This window comes from Mustelus asterias, chromosome 9, assembly GCF_964213995.1.
Source record: "Mustelus asterias chromosome 9, sMusAst1.hap1.1, whole genome shotgun sequence".
Lineage (NCBI taxonomy): Eukaryota > Metazoa > Chordata > Chondrichthyes > Carcharhiniformes > Triakidae > Mustelus > Mustelus asterias.
This window is the reverse complement of record NC_135809.1, coordinates 94,264,652-94,287,521: the sequence shown is the minus strand read 5'-3', so window position 1 is coordinate 94,287,521 and position 22,870 is coordinate 94,264,652.

Genomic DNA, 22,870 nt, shown 5'->3' with positions numbered 1-22,870 from the left:
ATCTGCATGGTCTCCCCAATGTACCATGCCTCAGGACATCCTTTCCTGCAGTGTATCAGGTAGACAACGTTGGCCGAATTGCAAGTGTATGTACCGTGTACCTGGCGGATGTTCATCGACAACAGATGAATGAACATCGCTCGACAATCACCAGGCAAGAGTGTTCTCTTCCTGTTGGGGAACACTTCAGCAGTCACGGGTATTCGGCCCTCTGATCTTCGGGTAAGCGTTCTCCAAGGCGGCCTTCACGACACACGACAGCGCAGAGTTGCTGAGCAAAGACTGATAGCCAAGTTCCGCACACATGAGGACGGCCTCAACCGGGATCTTGGGTTCATGTCACACTATCTGTAACCCCCACGACTTGCCTGGGCTTGCAAAATCTCATTAACTGTCCTGGCTGAAGACAATACACATCTGTTTAACCTGTGCCTAACCCTCTCTCCATTCACGTTGTCTGTACCTTTAAGACTTGATTACCTGTAAAGACTCGCATTGCAACCATTATTTTGTAAATTGAGTTTGTGTCTTTATATTACCTGTTTGTGAACAGAACTCCCACTCACCTGATGAAGGGGCAGCACTCCGAAAGCTTGTGGCTTGTGCTACCAAATAAACCTGTTGGACTTTAATCTGGTGTTGTGAGACTTCTTTCTGTGCTTACCCCAGTCCAACGCCAGCATCTCCACATCAATGTGTAACTCAACAGTGAGGACAAGACGGTTCCACTTTTGATTCATGGTCTTTGCTGAGTTAGCTGATCTCAGCCAAGGCAGCAACAGGGAGGTCATAATTACGTTCAGGGTCCATGAGGTAGGGAAAGACACAATTTTTTGAAAAAAGTCATATTATCTTGCACCATCAGGACAACTACGTGAGATAAACCAACTGTAAGGGGATGACGTTTTATTCTGCATATGAAGAGAGTGCTGATTGGTTGGTGAGTGGAGTCTGGTAATGTTACCATGGAGAATGCAACAGAGAACTGTCAACTTCCAGACTTTTGTTTTTAAAACAAACCAGGGAGGTGAACACTAATTGGTCAAGGCACTGCAATGGGGAACGAATCAGGGAATGGTTGTTCCCCCAAGCTTTATTTTAGTTGGAAAGGTTATAATGAATGTACGTGCTCCTCTGTCTGCAAAGGACCTTGTTTGTGAATGTATGTGGCTTCCAGCATGTGTAAGTGATTGTTTAGCAAGTGCTGTCCAATCACAGAATCACATCTAATTTTGAACCCTGTTTTGAGTTTTGCAAGCACGGGCTGGTTGAATATGGTCAGCACTTTGACTGTTGCAAACAGGCAAAAGGATGTGCTATTTGATGTGATCTGTGCCAGTCATTGGACTTGTAGATTATATACCTGGCATTGCACAAGCACAATAATTCATATACCACATTGCATATTTGATGGGCAGAACAACGTTTTGGCTTGATGGCAGTACCAGTTAGTGGAGAATATGACTTTTGTTCGCTTATGCATGCTAGGAGCCACATGCATTCACTCACAGGACCCTGCCCTTTGCAGATGGAAGATGCATAGCCACACGCATGCCTTTTCCAACTGAACAAAAGTGGGGGGCAGGGGGAGTGCTTTATCCATCACTCTCTGGTTCATTCCTAATGGCAATGCCTTGACTGATTTAGAGTCAAATAGAAGCTTGGAAGTGAATTGTTCTTTGCTGCATTCTCCATGGTAATGCCTCCACCAATCAGAGTCCACTTGACAACCAATCCGCACCCTCTTCCCGTGCAGTATAAATTGTTGTCCCCTCTACTATTGATTTATCCTGAGAGCTGTCCTGATGAGTGCAAGATGAAAAGCTTCGATAGTATGTCTATTTTTTTCAGCCATACTTGAGTTCTGTGCTACCAAACAACATTATTTCCTTTAAAAAAAGCTGCCTTTAACTAGGGGCAATCGACATGAGAGTATGGCATGCAGTTTGACACTACTTAAGCACTTAAAGATTTAGCCTACCTCATTAACAAGCTTTCACGAAGATAGGAGGAAGTATGATATTAGTGCCTGCCGATAGCAACACTTGTTAATTAACAAATGGTGGGTGTGATGGATTCTATTTTCACAAAGGTCCCCACTGCCCAACAGATTTCCTGTAAAGTGAATAGTATACATTAAAAAATAAGCGAGTGAATTAAAATATCATTGGTATTGAGCTCAGTAAAATTACAGTTTTACACCTCTTCCTGTCTAGATGGGTCTTAATATGTTGTGACAGTAACAAGTAGTGATGGATCTGCTGCCAATTTCATAATTTATTTGCAACCAATTTTAAACTGCAATTTCTATAAGAATATAAGGAATAGGAGCATGGGTAAACCATGTGGTCCCTTAAGCCTGCTCCGCCCTTCAATACAATCATGGTTGACCTTCTGCCTCAACTCCATTTCCCAGTCTGCTCCCCATTTACTTTGATTTCGTGAGTGACCAAAGGTTTATCTCAGCCTTGAATATATTCAATGATAGAGCTTCCACAACCATCTGGGATACAGAATTCTAAAGATTAACAATCTCCACATCTCGGTCCTAAATAACCAGCCCCTTGTCCTGAGACTGTGCCCCACTGTTCCAGATTCCCCAGCTCGGGAAACAACTTTCCAGTGCCTACCCTGTCAGGCCCTTCCAAAATATTGTATGTTTCAATGCAATCACCTCTCATTCTTGTGAACAAAAAGGTATAGGACCAATTTTCTCAGCCTCTAATCATAGAACACCCTCTCATACCAGGAACCAATCTAGCGAACTTTCACTATACCACCTCCAAGGCAAGTATATACTTCTTTAGATATGTAAAACAAAACTACACAGTACTCATCAAATCCCTGTACAATTGTATCAAGACTTCTAGCTCCTTTACAGTATAGGCCAACATGCCTTTTGGTTCTGAATTGCCTGCTATACTTGCATGAGAGCTTGGGTGTATCTTTTATGAGTGTGCCAAAGTCCCTCTGAATGTTAACATTTCCAAGTTTCAAAACTTAATAAAAATTCTGCTTTGCTATCCTTGCAATCAAAGTGAATAACCTCACATTTCTCACATTATACCCTATTTACCATCTGGTTGCCTATTTCTTGCAAATTAAGATTTTGGTCATTTAAAAATTTTTTGTCTTAATCTTTCAATACTTTTGAAATCTACTTTTTCCCTTTGTTTTTACTTTGTGGCTTCCTGCTGAAAAGGCAGGCCTGTGCCAATGTTCCTTTGAAGCTTGTTCCTGGGAGGCAGTGAACATGATCTATGGTGAATTCCCTGCCATATAGCTGACCCAATTCAACATGTAGCAAGTAGCAGGTGCAAAATCACATCACTTAGCACTCCCACATCACCCGTGAAAATTTCTAAAGTGGGCCTGAACCTTCTGTTCAAAACACCTTTGATAATCCGGGAGATTGCTACGCTTGAATGGTATCATGTAATTATTAATCCTTGACATTCTGGGGAATGAGATTGAAATGATCAAGATATGTTTGAATCCCATTTTTAATGTATTACATTCTCCAGTCCTTAAAGTTAATCTGATAAACATCAGTTGTTCTTGATGGTGTTGATATCACCAACTGGAACAGAGTGCCTAGCTAAAGCGGTAAAGCTTTTAGCATTTACTGCTGGATGCAGCAATTGATTACCATCTGTGCTCTCACTGGGTGTTCTGTAAACTTGTCGATTATAACTGTCAATCAGTATTAGCAAGTGTGACCTGAGGAAACAAACTGTCACAATGTTAATTGGCATTCACTGTAGGTAATAAGTTATTTTTCAGCAATCTTTTGAAATCCCTATTGTGCAATGCCCAAAGGCATACAATGGTCGAGGAGATCCCTTAAAAAGTGAAATGTACCTGGTCTATATAGGCATGCCATCAAAAAAGCACAGCAGTAGCTTCTATTATATTTCACTTAGAATTGCTCAGTTTAGTCATAGCTACGTAACCAGGACATGCCTTGTTTTCTCTTCCATGGCTGCATGCCATGACATGAACAAGTGAAAGTGAGCCCACAAACATTTTGATCCATAGATCTGCCATCAGTTAGGATTGCTTGTCCTGTAAAGTGAATAAATTCCTATTTGATCAGGTCTTTGCATTACACATCAGAGCCAGGAAGAACAAACAATAAAATGAAAAGTTAAAAGGGAGTCTGGTACAATTATTGGTGCAGTTTTAAAAAAAGCACAAATGTATATCATGAAAGTACCTGAAAGTTACCTTTGTAAATACAAATAATAAATCTATGTAACCCTCAGGAGATCATAAGAAATGGGAGTAAGAGTAGGCCATTCAGCTCTATGAGACTGCCCCACCATTCAATAATGGTCCAAAAGATGTGCTGGTTAGGTGCATTGGCCATGCTAAATTCTCCCTCAGTGTACCCAAACAGGCATTGGAGTGTGGCGACTAGAGGATTTTCACAAACTCATTGATGTAAGCCTACTTGTGACAATTATAAATAAACTTTAAAATCATGCCGGATCTGTTGTGACCTTAATTCCGCACCTGCCTGTTCCCCATAATCATTGACTCCCTTCTAGCTCACAAATCTGCCAAGCTCAACCTTGAATATATTCAATGACCCAGCCTTCTCTATCAGGAAGAGAATTTCATGTGCTTTTAAATACACTCTGAGAGAAGAATTTCCTCCTCATCTCAGTCCTATATAGGAGACCACTTATTTTAAAATTGTGCCCCTTCGTTCTAGGTTCCCCCACGAGGGGAAACTTTCTTTAGGCATCTTTCCTGTAAGCCCACTCAGAATCTTAAATGTTTCAATAAGATAAACTCATTCTTCTAAACTCAAATGAATATAGGCCCAATCTGCTCAACCTTTCCTCGCAAACCAACTCCTTCATCCATGGAATCCGTCTAGTGAATCTTTTTTGAACTGCTTCCAATGCAATGTGATCTCACCAATTCCCTATACAGTTGTAGCAAAGTTTTCTTGTTTTTATATTCCATTCATCCCCCTTGTAATTAAATCCAGCACTCTATTTACTATCTGAATTACTTACTGGACCTACATACTAACTACTTGTGATTCATGCACAAGGCCGCACTGATCTCTCTCTACCATAGCATCTGCAATTTTTTACTATAATATTCTACTTTTCCACTTTTCCTGCCAGAGTAAACAACCTCACATTGTCTCACTTACTATACTTAACCTGCTAATTTCTGCCCACTCACTTAACCTGTCTTTATCCTTTCATAGACTGCTTGTATTCTTTTCATAACTTGCTTTTCCTATCATTTTTGTTGTCAGCAAATATTGCTACAATACATTTGCTTTCAAGTTATTAATACATGTTGTAAATGGTTGAGGCCCCTGCACTAATCCCTGTTGTACTCTACTAGTTACAGTTTGCAAAGTTAAAATGGACTTATTTATCCTGACTCTGGTTTCTGTCAGTTAGCCAATCATCTATATATGGTGATATAACACTACGAGCTCTTTTCTTCTGTGGTACCTTTTATGTGGCACCCTTTGGAAATCCAGGTATACGACATCTACTGGATCCCCTTTACCCACCTTGCTTGTTATATTCGCAAAGAGCTCTAATAAATCTGTCAAACACTGTCCCTTTCATACAGATGTGTTGATTCTGCCTGATTGTATTATGATTTTCTAAATTTCCTAGTGCAATAGTCACAATAATGGATTCCAGCATATTCCCAATGACAGATGTTTGGCTAACTGACCTTTACTCCCCTGCTTTCTGTCTCCTTCCTCTTTGAAAAGATGTATTATATTTGCAGTTTTCTAAACCACTGGGACCTTTCCAGAATCTGTGGAATTTTTGAAAATTACAATCATTGCATCCACTATGTCTGCAGCCACTTTGTTTAAGACCCTAGTTTACAGCTCCAGTGGACTTGCCATCCTTTAGCCTTGTTAGGTTTCCCAGTACTATGTCTTTTGCTTTTCTACTACTGTTGGGATAGTTTTGAAGAAGTACAAAATACTTGCTCAAAGTCCTTGGGCAGGATTTTCCAGCTGCACTCGCCCCAAAACCAGAAAATCCCACCCAAGGTTAATGGACCTTTGCATGGTCTGCCCCCCCCCCCCCACCCCCCCCTCACCCCCACCCCCCCCTCACCCCCCCCCCCCCCCCCCCCACCCCCTCCCCCTGCCTCCCTGCCCGCTATGATTCCCATGGCAGGCAGGAGGACAAAATTTCCCCTCCTGTTTCTCATTTCATTGTTTCCCATTGTTAATATTTTCACTCTCTTAAGGGCCCGCACTCACCTTTTTATTGACGTGTAAGACTTTACCATTTGTTTTTATATTTTTTGTTAGTTTTTTTGAATCATATTTTAATGTTAATCATTCTTTGCTGGTTTCTAAAATTAACCGATCTTCTGACCTACCGGTAATCTTTGCAGCATTGTACAACTTTTCATTCAATTTGATACCGCCCTTAACTTAGTTAGCCACGGATGGTGCATCCTTCTTATACAGTCTTTATAAACGAAGGTTCATCATGTAGATCACCAAATTTAAAAAGAGTAGGGAACAGATTAGATCAATCAGGAAACACTGGCTTTGTAGTATTGACCAAAGTACTTAGAAAGCTGTAGGTATAGCGCACAGATATATATGTGAAAGCTAGCCAGTTCAACAATTTTAGATCCTCGAATAGAATGAGTTTTGTCGGAGATGGTGTGGAGGAGGAGGAGGGAAGGGGAAAGGGAGAAGGAGAGATGGAGCAAAAAGGCAAATTGAAGGACAAAGGAAATGCATGGGCGGGGGAGGAGGAGTGCATGAAGTAGGGGGAGAGAGAGAGAGAGGAAAGGGTGCATTGAGCAGAATAAAGGGTTAAAAATATTTATTGAAAAGGAGGAGGGGTAAAATGTGCATTGAGAGTGTAGGAAAAGAAATATGAGTGCAGTAATGGAGAGGTGAGAGGAGTGGGGGGAAATAATGCATCATGTGGAAGAAGAAGCATGAGAAAATGAGTGGTTTAGGAGGAGGAGGAGAGAGAAGAGTGCATTGAAGGAGGGGAAATGTGGAAAATTACCCAGGTATGTCCTGTGCACAAAAAGCAAGAAAACTTCAAACTGGCCAATTACTGCCCCAACAGTCTACTCTCAAACATCATTAAATTGATGGAAGAGGTCATTAATAGTTCTATCAAGCGGCACTTGCTTTGCAATAACATGCTCACTGATGCTCAGTTTCGGTTCTGCCAGGGCCACTCCGCTCCTGATCTCATTACCGCGTTGGTTCAAACATAAACAAGGTGAGGTGAGAATGACTTCCTCTTGACATCAAGGCTGCATTTAACAAAGTTTGGCATCAAGGAGCCCAAGCAAAACTGGAGTCGATGGGAATAGGGGGTAAACTCTCCACTGATTGAAGTCATACCTGGTGCAAAAGATGGTTGTTGTTGGAGGTCAATCATTTCAGTTCCTGGACATCACTACTGAAGTTCCTTAGCCCAACCATCCTCAGCTGCTTCATTAAGTTCAGAGGGATATTTGTGAGTGAATGTGTGCCTGAAGATTTACTCTCCTCCCGTAAGGCTAGTGGTGTTGGGGATAAATGTGAACTAGTTATGCCTCCAGCTATTTGTACTTAGTGGGAGTTGGGGAGAATTATTAGGAATTTGCTATGCAATGTATGAATTGCTTTTTTTTTGCAAAAATGTACTTTATTTGTAAAGTATCTGAAGGACCATTACAAACATTTCAAAACGGCCATCACAGTGCAATAATATTCAGGTTTTCTACTGAGATCATGTTGCACTCTGAGGTGCTTCAACACAGTCAAAGAAACATTACAGACATTTCAAAGTGGTCATTACAAATGGGGCAAAGGTATTTAAGTTGTCTACATAGATCACACTGAGGTGCTACCATGCAATTGTGATGCATGCAATATTTACTGTATCCATTCAATGTGAGTCATGCGGCCTGAGTGTGTAGAAATTACTGTTCAATGAGGAGGAGGTTAGGAGTTGTGCGCATTACTGCTCCTTGATGGGCCGAGTGTGGTGATGGTGGAGGTGACTGTTAATGGTGGATGTGCATTTTTACTACTTTTAGGATTATTATCATCACAATAGGTTGAGTGTGGCTTCCGTTAGTTCAAGTAGTTACTGCTCTATAGTAAAGAGGGTTAGTAAGCGTTTGTTGCAATGCAAATAAATGATGTCTCAGTGGCAAGAGGAAGTTTGAGAGTGTTTGTGCTCTTTTTTACATCCATCCATTACCACATACTGGGAAAGGAGGGGTGGCATGTGTCTCCTCTTTGGGCGTAATTTGGACCTGCTATGTAATTTTAAGTGCTGTCCCATAGTTTTCCATTAATCATGTAAATGTCGGTTCATAAAATTATCCATAGGCACAGTACCTTTGGAATCATGAGACATTTCATTGTTTTTATTTTATATTGGACAAACCACCCAAATCTTTTGGTTAAATTTTAGCTTTAACCTACATCCTGGGAATATATGCTAAATATAAACCATCAGAACTCCTTGATTAATTCCCAGTCTGTAATTCACTCATGAGTATCTATCGTTCTAAACATGTCATCTGCACCCCTTGATTACGTTATCATCTGTAAGTACAACCATGTAATTTTGGCACTAGGGAAGTAATTTTAAAACCATCTGCAAACAATTAAGTTCCATTTGAATTCCACACAGTGTTTATCCGGATTTCGATTGTATGGAAATTATATTGATCAGTATGACATTTAGTTTGACAACAGAAGGTATCAGCAATGATTATCCAACCGGATAGCTCTTAAGTATTGTGTAAAGGTGTAGTTGAATGCAGGTCTGCATTTGCAATTCTCCGTGCAGTAAATTCAAACCTCTGTCAGCTTATGGTGACTGAGGAAGAATGGTTGACGTGGACAGCAAAATTCCAGATGCTTTGTTTACCAAGGCATGTATCTCGAGACTTCAATTGATGGAAGTCTTGATGTAAATCACAACCCAGTCATCTTGGACAGTATGAGTGATAATGGGAAGTTATGAAGAGAATCCATAGAAAAGCCATGTGTATGTTTTTCAAACTTTTATTGCACACCTGTTTTACTATTGCACCAATAATGTGACAGTAGTGTACCTTTAAGAGATGTTTTTTTTAGATCATGTTCTCTGCAGCTCTGTGTTGCAGAGTTGTCTACAGAAGCCCTTTTATTGCTCCTTCAGTGGTTTAAATGGGGTTTGTTTATTTTTACTCTGGGTTGTTTTACGAGCCTGCATTGTTCAGAGGAAGGTCATGTGTTCTGGACAGTTTTTTCCCTCCTAGTGAATTTAAAGTTTCATTTTCTGTTTGGCTGCAATTGGGGTTTAGAGGGGGTGGACATCAGACTGAAAGCAGTGTCACTTTTTTTCTCTCTCCTTGGTTTTGGAAATTTTGCTGGTTAGTTGAAATCAAGGCTTCTCACCTTCCTAGAGTAGAGAATCTTCTGTTGATGGCTTGACCAGAGTGTCTCCCTGTTCTGAGAAGCTGTTCTGACTTCAAACTATTCTGAGGGTATCCAGAGGGCTGCTAGAAGTTACAAGCTGAGAAGTCAGGGCTTAAATTCTCCAAACAAAGGACTCAGTTTCAGTATCACGTGAGCATTAGTCTTTGCTGTGTCAAACCTATGAAAAGGGTTTTTTTGTTTATGGGAAGTTTTGTTTGATTGGAACATCTTAGATATATTTGTTAAGGGTTATACATTATCATGGTTGTTTTGCTTTTCTTTGTAATTGATAAGTTATTGCTAATTTTCTTACTATACATGTTAACTGTATTCTTAAATAAACTTTGTTTGATAAAAGCTCCCTGGTGGGTCATTTGAATCATACCCGAGGTGAAACATATCATGCTTATCCTAGACAAATTCAAGGTGCAAAACTTATGATCCAGGCAGGTTCCATGCAACACTTTGGACTTTCTGACCTGAACCATAACAATAAGAACAAATTGTTTGTGTGTGTGTACATAAGCAATAATGTCCCAAGGTACATAGAAGATTACTGAACTGGAGAGGACTATTACAGAGGTAAAGTTGAAAAGGTAGATTTTGGGGAGGCTTTTGAAGATGGGAGAGTCGTGTGAAACTAGAGGCATTTAAGAGGAAACTTGAGTGCAAGTGAAAAATGGCCTTTGTCAAAGAGAAAGTCACAGTAGGTCAAGAACAGAGGTGTGTGCTGGGATGTGGGACTGGAAAATATGGACCGTTTCGATGATGCTGAGAGAAGCACAGGGGTAGGTGTAGAATTAGCTCCAAATCAGACCTTGGTTTGTCTCCTATCCTGTTTGCTCTTTATCTCTCATTTAAATTCCTTGTTCTGTACCACCCATAACTCCAGATTTATCACTGAAGTATCTTCTCTGCTTTTTACCTCGCTCTCTGCATTGGATGAGTTCTCATCCTCGGTGATTTAATTTCCAACTTATTCTCTCTCCCCTGAGAACTGCCCTCTTTCCTGAATCTCTCAGCCTTACCCATATTCATGGACCTCTCAATCTTGACATCTCACAAGGCCAACTTTATGATCCTCAGTGAGGCAAGCCCTGATCATTTCCTTATGTCCCTCCCTACCCATGTTTCCCTACCTCCTCCCGCATTCCTCTCCAGTCATTTAATTGCACTTTCAAATTATCAGCAATCTAAGCTTTGGCCTTCAATATGTCAGTAGCAATTGATTTGTTGAATCACCCTCTCTTCAACATTTTTGCCCTTGACCCCGTTAGAATTATTGCTCTTTTTCACCCAACTCATTTCCACTGTAAACCCCTAATCTCTGTTCTTCTAAGTCCAAGGTATGCAGAGTTGAACACCTTTTTACTTTAACAACTGGTTTAATCATTCATTGTCAGATCTGGCTAGACCACTTAGATTTGATTTGATTTGATTTATTGTTGTCACATGTGTTAGTATGCAGTGAAAAGTATTGTTTCTTGCGCACTATACAGACAAAGCATACCGTACATAGAGAAAGAGAGGAGAGAATACAGGATATAGTGTTACAGTCATAGCTAGGGTGTAGAGAAAGATCAACTTAATTTAAGGTAGGTCCATTCAAAAGTCTGATGGCAGCAGGGAAGAAGCTGTTCTTGAATCGGTTGGTACATGATCTCAGACTTTTGTATGTCTTTCTCGACGGAAGAAGGTGGAAGAGAATATGTCCGGGGTCCTTGATTATGCTGGTTGCTTTTATATAATGCATGGTACATAGTAAAATGTAAGTTGTTGTGAGATCAGGGTGGGTTGTTTCCATGGAAAATGTGTACAAGGATCTTGACCTGATTTTGCAATTGGTGGCAAAGCAAGATGAGAAAGGTCTCTTTGAAATCTGGGAGTCTCTCTGCATAACACTCGCTCTTCTTTCGATTGTTGCATTCTTTATTGCTAAGCGTTTTCCAGCATCAAACTGCAGTGGTGCCATTCAACTGTTCAAACAGCCAATCTTTTTAAAGAATTCTGCTGGATGCCCAACTGGGAAATGAAAAACTCTAATATCTGAGTCATTTTCTAAAAGTTTTGCAGAGGGAAATATAGATTAATGCGTAAACATACAACGGTCAATGCTGAAATGTCACATTATAAACGTCAAAATATATTTTAATTATTTAAAAAATTTAGTTAATCTATTAATTATTTATAATGGAGACATTTAATAATCTTTCACATTTTTAGGGCCACATAGGTTGTTCAGTGGTAATTCGCAGATCTGCATTAAAACCCGTCTCATTGAACACTTAACTTTGAATGGGGTTCAAATAGCAATATTAGAATGGAAAAGGGAAGTTGTTGCAAATCAACCAATCTTACTGATTTCTGGTGGTGGTGTGGTGCAGAGAATGATGGTTCTCTACAGCATACCATTTGACGGAGCAGTAAAGGACAGATCATGGGTGGGATTTACCATGGAATTCACCGCATGTTTCACAGCGATGGGAAGTAACCCACCATTGGCCGGCAGCAGGATCTTTTGGTCCTGCTATTGGCAAACAGGTTTCCCATTGAATGCATCCCTCTCCGCCATGAAGTGCACAGTGGGGGTGTGCCGTTGGTGGCAATGTCCCGCCAGCGTGAACGGCTGGAAAGTTTCAGCCAATGACTTCAGCATTATCTGTGCTTGGCTAAGTCCTGAAGTTGCGGTCAGTTTCAGAAGGGCAATGATGGTGACTGTTGTCATCATCAAAAACCTTTCAGATTTCAGGCTATTAAAATGGGGATAGGGAACCCATCAGGATATTTAAGGTCCATAGTAATTCAGGATACATTATGATCGGCAAAGTTATGTGCAAGATGGAATTTACGTAGGGTGGAGTAAATGTTAAACGTATTGTTCAGATGTAAAATGGGCATTGCAGATCAGCTGTCCTGAGAGGAATCACCCAAATTTCATTTCCAGATATCAATGGAATTAAAAATTGGACAGTTTTTGTTATGTGAAGCTAATTTGCAAATGCAGATTTTATGCCCGGGGTGGCTGTTGAAATTCTACCCTATTGAATCTCGAGTTGATGCAGCTGAGTTATACAGATATTGAGATGTAGCATATTTACCTTGGTGTAATTACATTTGGCTTGAAATGAAGTACATTGACATTAAAACTGCATTAGCACATCACATTTAATACATACTCTGGGGACAACAAATAAAAATGAATGAGCACCTGGAGCTAAGGTTGTGGAAAATCTTATTCTTGTTATAAAATGCATGCATAATTGGACATTTTTCTTCTTTAAGAAAAATTGATCCAATTGTCATTGCATTGCTCATGGATAATTTGAGGCCTGGCGCATAATTGTCATACATATGTGTGCTTAACCCAACTTTACGGTCACTGCTATACTACTTCCTGTAGTAAAATGTCCTAATTAGGCAGAAGATCAGTTATTTCTCAAGAAGATTTTTGCCCAAATGTAACTGCTTTTGGACATCTGTCTCCTTCTTTGGGAAAGACAAGCTTATCAAAGTTATAAAACCATCAAGAAACAACCTGTTCTTTTGAATCCTGCTACGGGATTTTCTGAGCATAATAATGAACAACTTCTGGAGGGCATGAACACACTGGTGACATGGGCATATGCATAGCAGATGAAATGTAATACAGAGGACTATGGAGTATGATACTCTGATGGGAAGAACAAGGAGAGGCAATATAAACTAAATGATACAACCTTCAAGGGATTGCAAGAACAGAGAGACCTGAGGGTTTATGTACAGAAATCTTTGACGTTGGGAGAACAAGCTAAAAAGCTGCTTAAAAAAGCGTATGCAGTCCTTGGCTGTACTAATAGAGGCATATATGGTAAAGTTGTGCTAAATATCAGTTTGGCCTCAGCTGGACTATTGTATTCAGTTCTGGACATCGTGCTTTATAAGAATTTCAAGGTGTTGCAACTAGTGCAGAAGTGATTTATTGAAATGGTACCAGTCATGTGGAGAGAATAGAGAATCTGGGATTGTTCTCTTTGGAGCAATTAAATTTTGGAGGAGATTTGATAGGGGTGTTCAAAATCATGAATGATTTAAAGAAGAATAAATAAGAGAAAATAACACAAAATGCTGGAAATACTTAGCAGGCCTGAAGAGAGAAGCAGAGTTAACTGGCTGAATTTTCTTTGGCTGAGAAGGTGTGATTAGGAGTTATGTCGATAATTTGGTGTCAGAGTGCAGGGTGTCAGTTTGCTGGCATGTTTCTAGTCTCTGGGTCATTTTAGAAGAGATTGGTTCGTAAGTGCTGTGTGGACAATTGCGCAGCTTAAAGGACCTATTCAAGCCACTCTCCCGATGCTGACTAGAATTTTTCAGTCTACATGCGAGCCCCCTATTGAGGCCAAAACCCAGCCATTACATAGAGACACCTTCCTGTCGGTAGACCAAGAGCCAGCGCTCCATCATGCAAGTTAAGCACACTACCATCTCTGCCCTTCCCCCACACATCCTTGTGCAAAGGATGGGTTTTTTTCCTTTTCTTTACTTCAACAAAGGTGATGCACTCCAACTAGTAAGCGGCAACACTCGTACATTTTTTATTTGTTCTTGGCTTCTAAATTATCTTACCAATTTATTATCAGTTACAGGTAACTTGTTATTAACTACCTGGGCTGGGGTGAGACTGCCCCTAATTCATTCACATTTCTTCCTTATACTGAACAATGAAAGACAACTTCCATCAGATCAATATTAGAGTTAAACTCGTGCTTCAGGGTTGAAATGGCAGTGCTGTCATTTGCTTCACCACACAGTTTCCCTCAATCATCTCCTGTTATTTAGCTCATCTCCGCAAAAAGCAGAAAAAAACAGCATGGTGAGATTTAATATGTGATATAATATGTGATTTGTGAATGAATTATGGCAATAAGTACACTATGATACCAATAGAAACAATGATGGGAAGAGCAAAAATTATAATTTAATACTGATTCATAACCTGATAAAACATAAGAAATTATCACCCTTTCAAATAAGCTAAAATGTAATTTGTGTGCTTTGAGGTTTCCCTGATCCCAAGGATATTTGTTCCCAGTCCAATTTTCTTTCTTAATTTCTTTCCTCCCGCAAGTGACCATTATTGATTTGTGAGTTATGACAGACTGCAACCAGGCTATTCAATTGCCAGAAGCATCATGGCTTAAGTCCAATTATGTTCTCATCTAATAGTCACTGAGACTTAGCTGTTACTGGATCTCCTGGATGACTTCCAATCTGCACCCCCTCCCCCCCTCCATTCCCACCCATCACTCCATGAGAGGATGGGAAGCCCTGTTCTTCCTCCTAGTTAGCTCTGCACAAATCTGATTTTGAACCTCCTATATACTTGATCTGCATGGCTCTATTATTTACAGCCGAAATCACAGAGCCAAAAGAAGTTTGGCCCCACAATCCCCATTCAGACAGACACCAGTAATTTCTATGCCGATTTCTCGCAATCTCTCTCTACACCGTCAGCAGAGAATTAACAACAACCCTAAAGTCTCAAAGCATTAAATATACTATTCTACCTGCTGTTCCTCCAACTTGCATGTATACTGTGTTGAAATCAAGATGCAACAGCACCTTGTATTAATATAGCACCTTTAATGCAACTAAATATTTCTAGATGATTTAAAGGGGCACTGGGCCATGTAAGGATTCCTGGGGAAGATGCCCAATAGTTTGGTTTAAGATGCAAGTTTTAAGGACTGTCTTAAAGGAAGAAAGAGAGGGAGAGAGGAGTACATGTTTAGAGAGGAAATTCTAGAGCTGAGGGCCTGGGCAGTTCAAGATATGATCACCAATGGTGGTGCCATTAAAATTGGGGACGCTCAAGAAACCCGAATTAGAGTAGTGCAGATATCTCGGGGTAAAATGGGCTGGAGGACAAATAGGAAGGGGAGAGGCCATGGAAAGATTTGAAAAGAGGGATGAGAATTTTAAATTGTTACTTAACCGGGAATCCATGTAAGTCAGAGAACATCGGTGATGGATGAACAGTACTAGGTGTGATTTAGGACATAAGCAACAGAGTTTCAGATGACATCGAGATTACAGAGGGTAAAACATGGGAGAGAAACGAGGATGCAGTAGAATAGTCAGGTCAGATATAACATAGGCATGGCTGGGGATTTCAGCAGGAGATCAGCTGTGTAGGGGCACAGTGGAGTTGCTTTATAGTGGTAGAAATAGATGATTTAAGTGATGTGCAGATATGTGATCGGAACCTTATCTCTGGGTCAGATGTGACACCAAGCTTGTGAGCAACTTGATTCAGGCTATCTGTTGCCTGAGAGAGGGGTAGAATCGATGGCAAGGGCACAGAGCTTGTGTTGGTGAGGGCTTCATTCTTTCCAATATTTAATTGAAGTAATTTTCTGCTCACCCAGCACTGAATGCCAGACAGCAGTCTGACAATTTAGAGACAGTGGAGAGATTGAGAGAGGTGGTAGTGAGGTAGAACTTGGTATCATATTGACTGAGTGACTTTTCTCATTGTTTTTGTTACTGTACTTACTACTTTCCAAGACCTCAAAACCTCCGCTTCCTCTATCTCTCCTCCATCTTTTAATTTACAGACTTTTGAAACCCAAGCTTGACATTATTTAGTCAATAATTGTGGTGAACCACTGTTACTATGTGTATGTGCCTGGCCACACCCATGCTGCACCTGGCCCGAGACTCCTCCCTTTCCACCCAGAGTGGGGTATAAAGGTGATGGTCCCTCCTCCTTGCCTCAGTTCAGACCAGGTCAGCTACAAGGGTGTGCTCCTGTTCTCAGTGAATAAAAGCCTATTAGTTTTCCCTCACTCTCAGAAGTCTTCGCGTCGTAATTGATAGTGCATCAATAATATTTATTTCACCTCAATTTCTACCTCAACTGTTATGATCTTATTGGTATCCTGCATTATGCAACTTGGTTCCTCAGCGGGTTTCTCAGAAATTGCATCTTTATTCTGTAATCAAGGGCAGAAATAAACTGCAACACTTGAAAGCCAGCAAAAATATTTATTGAAATTCTATTTTGGCTCCACAAAAAATGGTAATTGCTTGATGAATGATGGTATAATTTTCCAAACTACTTAATTTAACTGAAAGAATTACATAATCTGTGGCATAATTTTTACTGACAGTTTAAATAGGACTCAAACATTTTAATTACATGTTGTGGTTGGGTTTTCTGAGCTAAATCATAAAGAGTTATACTTCTGGTAAGTGTAGTTAATTATTCATTTTGCATCCAAAGCAAAGACTGGAATTCTGTGATTCCTATTTTCAATATAACCACAAGAAGACAATTTTCAATGTGCAACCTTCCCAGGTAACATTTATTTTCCACTTTTTCTACCCTTTTTCTCAATTCTTCCCTGAAACACCCCTCTTTTCCATGATCACCAGTAATTCTTTCATATCTGATCTAACTTACTACTCCTTACATGTCAGCATAGACAGTGAATGTTAGCAATTTTTATTTTACCTACAATCTCACCCAAATTGTGCTCACGTCCACTCACTCACTCACCTCAGAGTTTGCTGAGTAACTGTCAAGTTGCAGCGCTGTTCATTTTTCTTTCACTAGCTCAGACCATTGGTGCCATTTGGAAATGTTCCAATATGCCATCTAAATTGAGATCAGCTAACGCAGTGCAGATGGGAGATCGAATCTAGGATCAATATATGACATTGGATGGTGTCTTGGCTTACTCCCTGCCATCCTGACTAATTTGATAGCAGGAACAATAAAAAAATCAATTAAAAATTCTGAAATCTTCAACTATTTTGGTTTTCAAAACGAATCCTTTGTTCCAATGCTGCATTTACATTTTTAAAGTTTATTTTTACTACCTCCAGAGACCGTGATTCCATTTTAGTTTATTTGATATGTGGCTCAAAGTTCATAAATAACGCAAGGAGATTACTGAACACAATTGGCCTGTGTAAAATTTTAATGAAGGAACAGATGTCAATGGAAATTGCGAACAAAAAGTGACACCTTTCATAGCTTGCAGAGAATGACGAAATGCTGTGTCTTGATTTAGAACGAAGCCCTGAACAAGTTTGATGCTGTAGTTGGAATTGCTTATGCATGCCAACTTGCCTATTACGTAGCTGCTTTATTTATAGACCAGGATTCACAAGGGATTAAAATTTCATTTTCACCTCTTGAGATAGCTGTTCAGAATTTGAAAAACCATTAGCAATGTTGTACATCATAAACAATTAGGTTTGTTCAGAATTTTATGCACACTACTATTATGTAATATAAAGATACATGCTATCAAAAATATAAAGGAGATGGAAACTGAGGAAATATAGGGCGGAATTCTCCCAAGCCCCAGTCGACGGGTTCAATGGGGTGGGTGGGGAGGAGCAATGAATTTGGCAGGAGGCCCAAAAATCGGTTTTGCACCAATATGACTTTACAGAATTTTCCGCCGGTGTCCGCCGTGGTGGATTGGGAAACCCACTGGATGCGGGTATGAACCTCATTTGTACCCTGCTAATGGGATGCAGATGAAGTCTGACCACCCAAGCCTGATTCTCCCTTGTGCCAATCGGAAAACATGCCAGTATGAAGCATGTTCATAGCAACGTGGCATGCAGATGACAGGACTCACCTGAACAATGCGTGGGGCTGCCACTGGAATTCAGGATGGAGTCCCGCAGTGACCCTGGAACACCACAGCAGTGGGTGGGTGGAATTTCCCGATTCAGCGTCCTGGACGGGGTCCATTTTCCAGCCTCTGTTCTGGGAGATCCATTTTCTTTCTCAGGAGGTCCATCTGTTCTCAGAGTGCTCTGAGATCTATTTTCAAGAGGTCCACCATCTTTCTTCAATCGGCATCAACGATATTGGACATCTTTTTAATATGGCACCCAAATAGGACAGTGAATCACGTGCCATGAGGTCTGCTTCTCCATGAAATATGGCACAAAACACCCAGTTGCATAATTAATGGAGTCAGGGCTGAAAGATTTGGCGTGTTTTCCTGCCAGCCTCCAAAGTGGGAAACATTCCGTGTTCCTGACCCTGCCATGGTACTTAGTCCCCAGATGGGAGAATTCTGGCCACAGAGTATCATTCATGGTTGAGATATCCCAGACTTGATTTCCAGCCTTTACCAGGACCAATGTCTAGCCAGAAGTGTCGAGTTGATGATCCATCTCGGCCTGTTCTGGAAGTCCCCAGCATCACAAATGCCAGTCTTCGAGATTAGGCAATGAAATGCTGGCCTAGCCAGTGACGTACATTCCACGAATGAATATCTTTTAAAAATTCAAGCTAACCAGGACAAGGTAGTCTCTAACGCTGTTGAGGAGTGGGGGCGGGGGGGGGGGAACAAATTGATCCAAGTTCCTGTTTTTGATTTTATTCAGCAGCTGTTTTATTTAGCTGCAGAGTGCAAATAACTCACTTGCTATTAATATGGCATCCAAATGTTCTGTACTTGTAGTTATCAGATTTTGATAATGTGCTACCTCAACATTTTTTTCTAAATTAAGCACAAGCCTTTGACAATTATTTTTAACAACTTTATCAACCTGAAGTAACGCCTTTAATATCCTATGAATCAATGCCTAAATTCCTCTGCTGTTTAAGAATACTGAAACTACTTTCATCCAGTGTATCATTACTATTGTTTTGAACCAAAATGTATGACCTCGGGCTTAATGTTGTTGAATTCAATTTGCTATGTTTTTGTCCATTTCTCATAATACTGATATTTCTTTTGGATTGCTGAAAAATGAGACATGCAGTCAAAGCTTTTCATCTTGCATTCATGGACACAAGAATGTCCAATTTTAACGGGAACAACATTTATACTGTATGAGAAAAGGTGTGCTGACTGCTTGGTATGTTGGCTCTGATGTTTTTGTTTATGCAAGAAAGATGCAATGTCCAGACATAGTTCTTCTGTCTGCAGGGGGCAAGCATGAGTTAGTGAACTACACATCAAGCCTGACTGATGATCTACATAAGTTGTTGGCGTATTCTTACAACACTCTGGGATTATTCAGCAAACGCTGCCCAATTCGGAATCATTCATAACATTAGACATTGGGCGCGATTTTCACACCCCATTATGCTGGTCGAGTGGCATAGCAGGGTGGAAAATGGAAGTGAAAGGCTGAAAATCTAATTCCCACCTGTGGCTGGCAGTTCGTGATTCTCCTGAGCCATTTTCTTTGGGTAATCAGCCTCATATTCGTACCTTCATTTAAATCCTTTTAGTGAGCTCCCATTTTCCAACATTGGACGCTGATTTATTTTTTGGAAAATCAGTTCGACACAATTCATCAGCCTTTGTGACATATGTACCTAACTACACTGGAACTGCTATTCATATACTACATTATTAACTTGTGTGGCAGACAGAATGTCTTTTTGGCTTGATGACAGCATCCTCTTAATGGAAAACATCAATTGTGTTGCCACTGCCTAGTAGCAGCGCGAAATGGCAAGTTTCACGTGTTGCTCAAATTTTTGAGTTAGGTGGTGGTGAATTGCCTTCTGAACTGCTGCAGTCCATGCAGTTTCAGTACACCCACTCTGCTGTTAGGAAGGGAGCGCCAGCATTTTGACCCAGAGACGGTGAAGGGACGGCGATATATTTCCAAGTCAGGAAGATGAGTGACTTTCAGGGGAACTGTGTCTGCTGTCCTTGTCCTTCAAGATGTCCCTCCTTGTGGGTTTGGAAGGTAGTTTATATGAAGTTTCATTTTGAGAATGGAGATTAAATTTTTGAACTTCCAGTTATCTGAAAAACACAGCCACAATGAAACTCTGAAACATAATTTCTAGGCCTTTAGCAACTCCTTCCCTCAGCTCCCTTCAAATCCTACAATATATCCTATTGCAGCCTTGAATTTTGCTTTCTTCTTCGTCTAAAGTTTATTTTATCTGACGCATTGATCATTTCACATTCAAGTGCTTGAGGATCTATAAATAGGCAATTCTCTGCTTTCATGATCCCAGTTTGATTTTACCTAATATTCATGTAAAATACCATACTGCTTTTGATACTTAGTGGAATTTTATTTCTCATCCACTCTTTTAGCTTTCCTTAACCCACTGTTGATCTTATTTCTTACAACCTCAGGCTAAAGGAACGATCCTTTAAAACAGATGAAGAGGAATTTCTTGAGCCAGAGGGTGGTGAATCTGTGGAACTCTTTGCTGCAGAAGGCTGTGAAGGCCAGGTCATTGAGTGTCTCTAAGACAGAGATAGATAGGTTCTTGATTAATAAGGGGTTATGGGGAAAAGGCAGGAGAATGGGGATGAGAAAAATATCAGCCATGATTGAATGGCGGAGCAGACTCGATGGGCCGAGTGGCCTAATTCTGCTCCTATGTCTTATGGTCTTTCAATATTGCATTCTCATTTCAATGGTATTTATTTTTATTAATATTTGGTGCTCTTAAGTTCTTTATGGTTTGACCACTTATTATGCACAGTGCACAGGCACTGTTCCATTAGATGATTGCATCTTTTCAAAGAAATCTTTGATAAAGCAGTAGAATGTTCATGTTTGGGTTGATTACTGAATTAAAGTGCGTAATTATGGCACAAAATGTTCATGAAACCATAGCATATTTTTCATGTTCTCACACAACAGACCCCCAAAAAATTTGAAAAACTTTGTTAGAATAAAGCATTTTTAATATCTTTGTTGTTCTTACTGATAGTTGTTATCGGTTAGCAACACAAACAAAAAATAAATTAATAATGGCCAAAATAAATTGTGATTTGATGGACAAAGTGCATTCTAGTTGCAACTTTTTATTTCTAGTAATGGTTGTACAAAGATTTCATTTAAGGCTGCATTGATTTATGAAGTTCCTGAAGATGAAAAAGCAAGACATAATTTTCCTGCAACCAGTCATACGACAATAATAAATATTACTGTAATGCTCTAGTATTTGACAATACTGCTTAAAAAGTTTTATTGGATTGTTGCCCTATCAATCTGCTGTAGAAGTAATGAAAATGCTTTAGTGAAATACATAAACAGACAAAATAAACACATTTGAGCAGAAAGCAAGAAATAATCGATCTAACCTCTGCAACATTTTGCTGTTGTCTATAAAATTACACACACAGTTGCAGATGTGACCAAGCGAGAAGCAATATGCCATATTTCATTGACCAACTATAGAAAATTATATATATATACTTTGTACATATCTTGAAAAAAAAACAGTGATCATGACCTAGGTGCTGATTTTCACCATGGTGAAGAACTATGTCATGGCAAAAATAGCGGCAATGCCCAAGTCCCAACCCTGAATGTGGCACTTCACATTTTGACAGAGGATGGGGTATGTTTCGCATGTGGTTTACGGAGGAGCTCCTACTGAAGTGGGATTCTTATAGGTCATGCGGGTGAAACGCAAGTTGTACAGGTTAGACCAGGTAAGAGAAAATTTGAACTTGTTTGATTTACCCTTTGAAGAGGCCAAGTACCACTTTGGATCTGGTCCTGGGAGACCCTTGAGGGAAGTAGGATGACATTGGTGGATGTCAGATGTTCTTTGAAATTGTTAAAAATAGGCACAAATGTGCACAAAGAGTGCATAATTCATTTCTGTCAAGATATTGGAACTGTCAATCAACCTGACAAAATGAATTGTCAACACTATCAGAAGCATCTGTCAAGGCATTTAAAAGTCCAGCCCTTTATTTTTCAACAAGTTAGTGTCTGGAGTTTTTGCTTGCTATTTCACTCTGTCCATTGATATAAGCCTGAGAATATCCATTACTGGATTAGTCCTGCAGACTGATTTCACAATTACCTATTATCATAGTAGAATGCCTCCTGTTTCTCAGTTTGATTGACAGTCCAATGTGTTATAGACTCTTTGATGTGGGATTGTGAATTTCAATACTTGTTATCAAGGATTGTACATTTGAATCAAATGTTTGATGGTATAAGGCTTCATTTATTTAAAGGAATGTAAATGTAGTGAAGGGGCTTTTTATGAATGTGTCTTTCTTTAATAGAGTAAAGTCTGCAATAGACTATTTAGAAAAGTATTTTTATCTCATCGCTGCATGGGTCTGGAGGTCTGTCCATGGTGGATATTGGGTAACTTGCCATGGTAAATATGAAGGCAAAGGGTGGGGGCATAGATTGGCATGGCACTATAAAGGGCCATGGAGTGGGTGGAGGGGCGTTGGTTGGCATGGAAGGTATGAGAGTAGCCTGGATGGCCTGGTTCATCTTCTAATCCAGCCCTGCCCCCAGGTTGAAACTCCAATGTCCAGGCAGCCATTTTTAAAGGCCCAGGTTCACTGAGCTGGGAATTCTCCTGTCTCTGCATATTCGCCCTAGGAGCTAAAATCTGGGCCATAGCCTTTATTCCTTAACCGGGACGTAGTTTATTGGCCACTTCCATAATACCAGTTTCTGTTG